The sequence below is a fragment of the Phascolarctos cinereus genome, unplaced genomic scaffold (assembly GCF_003287225.1).
Source record: "Phascolarctos cinereus isolate Bilbo 61053 unplaced genomic scaffold, phaCin_HiC Scaffold_4;HRSCAF=312, whole genome shotgun sequence".
NCBI lineage: Eukaryota > Metazoa > Chordata > Mammalia > Diprotodontia > Phascolarctidae > Phascolarctos > Phascolarctos cinereus.
Genome location: NW_027555847.1, coordinates 574,741,286 through 574,747,042, shown reverse-complemented (window position 1 = coordinate 574,747,042; position 5,757 = coordinate 574,741,286).

Genomic DNA, 5,757 nt, shown 5'->3' with positions numbered 1-5,757 from the left:
GGAAAAAAGGGAAGAAAATCATTATGAATAATTCATCATTAATAACAAAAGCAGTAGCTATGAACTTGCCACTTGAGAAAAGTAATTGCTTAATATGGTGATGGTTATACCTTTCTATACTTGAATTTTCAATTTGTGGGTTTTATTTTTAAGTACTGCAACACATTTCCAGTTGTGTACGTATGTAATATGGGGAGGTGAAGATCTGGGGTAATGGTTGAGCAAGAATGTGTGTGTGTGTGTGTGTGTGTGTCCATCTTGGTTTCAGATGAGTGTAAGTAGATGCCCTACGTTATTTATGACAACCATCTGGCTTTGTTTATTGCTGTTTGTAGTTCACATGTGAGGATCCCATTTGGAAGTTTTCAGTGTGGCTAGAAAGGAAAAAATTGTAGTAGTGGATTCATGCTTCTATCCTACAGCTGCTTGCATGGAAATGTAAATCTGACAGTATTTACTGAAATAGTCAACTACTGCCCCTTTGAAAAATGACCCTCTTTTATATGGCCAGTGTAATCCTAATTACACTGTTAGATGCAGAGAATTCCTTTTAATAATTATCATTGCTTATGAAAGTATAACAGAATACAGTATGGACTAATAGTGAAAACAAGGGAATAAGAGTTAGGAGACAGAGCTTCAAATGTACCAATGTTTTCTAGTGCAAACTCCTTGGTTCTCCAGATAACTAATACCTGCAAAATGGTAATAATGTACTTGATTATCTTAGCTAAGTAGGCATTAGGCTGATGAGATCTAAATTGTGGATTTTATTCCAACTCCACAGGCTCAGTATTCCTTTCCCCCACTTCCTAACCTTATCCAGGTGTGTAGTTGATCATAATGAGGACTGGGTGAGAGATTACAATAGATGGATCAGTTCAAGTCCATCACCACTATAAGAAAGCAACTCAAGGTCATACAACAATTTGTGGTGAGCCAGTCGTGTATTTAAGGACAACACATTTTTACCTCCCTCTATCTATATGGCTGTCACAAATTTTAACAGAAATCTACCTGCAAATGGATATTCTGCATATGTCAAGAGATGTCAAGATCACAGTAACACAGGCATCAGCACTGGACAATCTTTGTTGCTAAAAATGCCTGGAGATCTTTGGATGGCTTGTTGGTTATTCTAAGAGGGTAGGTGATTATTCTTTTGGAAATTCTCTCTCAAATTTGTTGGCTTATTAATTGCCAGTCTTCTAATGAAAAGAATTGACCCATAGCCACCCCCTTTTGTTAATTTATACTTAAAAACACCGCTTATTTATATTTTACATTTCAATTATGGGTAGCTGAAAAGTTTAATTGTTAGCTATTACTTATTACCTTTATTTTAGAGATGCCCTGGACCAAAGAATCGAAATTTTTTCCCTAAAACATTGATTTAAAATAAAATCAAGTCAGGTGTGGTGGCAAACTCCTGTATTCCCTGCTAGCAAGGGGAAATGAGGCTGATGGATGTATTGGGCTTGACAGCTCTGAGCTCTGGGAGGATTAAAGGTATGATAAGCACTTGGAAATGAGATGCTACAGAGCTGCTTAAGAAAAGTGAATCAAAGAGAAGCCAGGTGGGTGATAGAAGGGAGGGCAGATTGGGGGAAAGGGGATTCAGAGTGCATGCCGTCTTGGAGTGGGGGGAGGGGAGAGATGGGGAGAAAAATCAGAACTCAAAATGTTGTGGAAGTGAATGTTAAAAACTAAAAATAAATTAATTAACTAATAAAAAAGTAATTAGGAAATATTTAACAAAAATAAATATACAATAAAACCTAAAAAAGGTAAAGCAGCCCAGGCTGAAGCAGCCCAAGTTAAACCTTCTGTGCAAATCAATAGTGGGATTGGACCTACTAGTGGCTACTGTACTTCCTGTTGTGGGGAGAAAGGAAGACTTGGTTTTAAATAAACTAGCAAGCAAACAAACAAATAGATAAATGAATAATCAAAGAAAGTTCCAGTTATTTTTAACATATAGAAGATACTGCCCAAAGGACATAACATTTCAGCAATTATAAAGTGTTTAATAATAGCTAACATTTAAGGTTTGCAAAGTACTTTACAAATATTATTTCATTTTATTCTAACAATGAACCTGGAAGTATGTCCCATTATTATCCTCATTTTACAGTTGAGAAAACTAAGACAGATGTTAAGTACTTGTTCAGGGCTACAAAGCAAGTAAGTGTCTGAGGCAAAATTTGAATTCAGGTCTTTCTGACTCCAGGTCCAGCATCCTGTTCACTGTGCCACCTACTGGTCTATTTATATAGTGACAAGATTTACAAAGGGTTTTTTTTTTTTGACAACATGGTAAAGTAGGTAGTGCAAGTATTTAAAAATACTTTCATTTTTATAAATGAAGAAACCAAGACTCCCAAAAGTATTGTGAAATGAAGAAGTTTTCTTTTCTTTTGTTTAAGTCTTATTTTTATGTCTGGAAACATGCTCACTCGGCATATTTTGTGAGCTGAAGTCACACTAAAGCTGATCCAAATCAGAGTTAACCGTATATCACTGTCAAGTCTTCTTCTTCTTCTTCTTCTTCTTCTTCTTCTTCTTCTTCTTCTTCTTCTTCTTCTTCTCTTCTTCTTCTTCTTCTTCTTCTTCTTCTTCTTCTTCTTCTTCTTTCTCTTCCTCTTCTTCCTCTTCCTCTTCTTCTCCTTCTTCTCCTTCTCCTCCTCCTCCTCCTCCTCCTTCTTCTTCTTCCTCTTCTTCTTCCTCTTCTTCCTCTTCCTCCTCCTCCTCCTCCTCCTCCTCCTCCTTCTTCTTCTTCTTCTTCTCCTTCTTCACAAAAATCCATGAAGTAATTTATAACAATCCCATTTATATTAGAATCAATATTGGTTCCAGGTAATACTTGATGAAATATAATTTCCTCCTTTTGTGGTGCTGGTAGGGGTATTTGGGGTGATGAATGTTGTACAGATGAGTCCTGAAAATGAGTTTCTAGGGGCCTTTTTTGGGTGCTCATGTATTATATGACTGAGCTTGTGAATTTTTAAGGTGAAAGGAAGAGAAAGGGTTAGACAAAGGGAAGGAGAGAGAGAAGGGAGAAAAAGAAGGAGGGAGAACAAGGAATGGAGAAAAAGGGGAAGGAAGAAAAAAGAGAAGAGGGAAAGAGGGAGGGATGGAGGGTGGGAAAGAGAGAGAGAGAGAGAGAGAGAGAGAGAGAGAGAGAGAGAGAGAGAGAGAGAGAGAGAGAGAGAGAGTGCTGCCATGTGTATGATCTGGACCTGAGTAAGATAATCCAGCATTTTCCTCTACTTTAAGTATCTCATAGACATGAACTATCCTGATGTAAGAATCAATGGTCACAAAAGGATAAGCAAGTTCCTGTTCAGCTGAGCTGATGAGGGAAGAACAGAAAGCCAGATGATAGGGGTTGAGGTTTCTGCAGCTGTTTGATCCAGGGAGAAGTCTAACTCTCAGCTGTCAGTGACTGTTATAAGTGACCATTGCCACATCTTCTTGTATTTGATATGTGAAGTTTGCATTAAGCACCTGAACTTTCTCTTTTTGTTGCCCATCGGGGAACTATATAGAGTGGGGGAGATGAGGGTAGCTGAGGTGTTTGCAGTTCTATGATATTTGTGCACATTGCTTGAACTTTTTTCTAATCTAATTAAACTGTTTAGTAAGGTTAAGATCCTTGTTCAGGTATTTTGACTGACTGTGCCATTGAGAAGGAACAGAGTGGGCAGTGGGATGGGGACAAGAGCTGTTCATTGAAGGTTGTACTCCTAGATAAGAAGGGTGTGGTGCTGAGGTAGCTGTGTGGGTCTAGTGATTGATGGCTATCGTTGTCCATGGTCCTGATTGGTCACAGAAGCCTAAATAGATTCACCACTACATCTATTTGTTCATGTTGTCTCCTATTTACTCATTTTATATCACCTGTACATTGATCTTGTTTCAGTCTTCTAGATGCTGAAATGCATTTTTATCAGCTCACCCAGCATGACTGGGGAAACTAACTTAAAGTATCCAGTTTCCTGGAGACTTATTTGTAAATTTATAAAACAGACTACATATTAATTAATTGTGGGGGAATGTAATTTTCTAGAGGTTAGTGTATAATTATGTCCCATATTCATTGCACCTTTTCCATGTAATGGACAGAACTGGGAAACCATGTTGAATCATCATAAGTTTGCCTTGACTAGATGTTATGAAAATAAAAGAAATAAGATAATCTGAAGTATTGTTTACATCCCTGCTATGACAGAGTCGGATGTTCCACTTTTCTGAATCTCTCCATGGGTTTCTCTTGACTTGGATTTTCATGTTTCCTACATAGGATTCTTTTTCTCTTTTGGATTTTGCTGTATTAATTTTGCTGTATTAATGCCAAAATTGTTAACTTGTTAACTATGTAAATAATTTGTTAAGTAAATAAATATTCATTGAGTACTCCTCTATGTGAATCACGTTGAGTTTTTAGAGACAGAAGGGACAGATGAGAAATCCAAGTCTAGGGGCAGCTAGGTGGTGCAGTAGATAGAGCAGTGGTCCTGAAGTTAGGAGGACCTGAATTCAAATCCGGCCTCAGACCAAACACTTGACACTTATTAGCTGTGTGACCCTGGGCAAGTCACTTAACCTCAATTGCCTAAAAATTAAAAAAAAAGTCAGAAATTCAAGTCTAAGTGGAGAAGTTAAATGATTTGTCAAAGGTATTTCCCTATACCCTCTCTGTGCCCTTGGGGTAGAGAGACTCTTTTCCAGAATACAGCATGCCTTGATGCTATCATTTTTCCTTCTACTTCAGAGACAGACATTCTGGCTTTTGGGCCATGGGCCCGAAGACTGGCTCAGTGTCGTGGAGACTTCTGGCACTGTTCCCAATAGAGAATGCCACCAGAAACACACATAGGAAGTCAAGCAGTTGGAACTGTCTATGCTGCAACCTCACAGCCTCTGTGTACATTCTCACATTCTCTCTATTCACCACCATATATAATCCAATCTGACCAATGAAGCACTAATTTCATCCCCTTCATCTGATTACTCTAAATTCCCTGGCTAGTTGCAGGCCCCGGAAGAGATAGTAATGCAATCAGTATGAACTTCACCCTAGCCATCCTTTCCCTCTCCTGAAGCTGTTCCCTGAAACCCTAGTAGGTTTGAAGCATCCTCTGGAGGACATTAGCCAACATAGCACCCATTTCCCACTGTGATGTTATACATTATTTTTCCCTGAAACAATATCTTACACTTAGCTAGTGGCACAGAAGAGACTAGATTGGCCTTTTATCTGCCAATCCAATTCTCTTTCCACTGCCTCCAATGTTGTAAGGTTAATTCAAAATGCTACATCTTAATTTATCTCTGAGATGCTTTGTGCTAGTTGCACAAAAACATCTTTTTTCTTGACTTTTACCCATTTCACTTTTTTATTTAGTTTCTGATGTTCAGAGTTCTTCTACCCAACAGGTCTCCTAAAATTGAGAGAGGCACTTCAGAGGTCAAAAAAGTCCAACCCCTTTACAGAGGGAAAACTGATATGCAGGGAAATTAAGTGAGCTAAAAATCACACAGCCAGGAAGCCTCAGGGGTGATATTTGAGACTCTGATTCAAGATGATGCCTACCTTACCTATTTCACAGAGTTATTCATAGGATCATAAGGCTTAGCAATGGAAGGAGCATCAGAGGCCTTGTAGTCCAACATCTTTAATATGCAGATGAAGAAACTGAGGCCTAGGGAGAGTAAATGAGTTGCCTAAGGTCACACAATAAATGGCAGCATCAG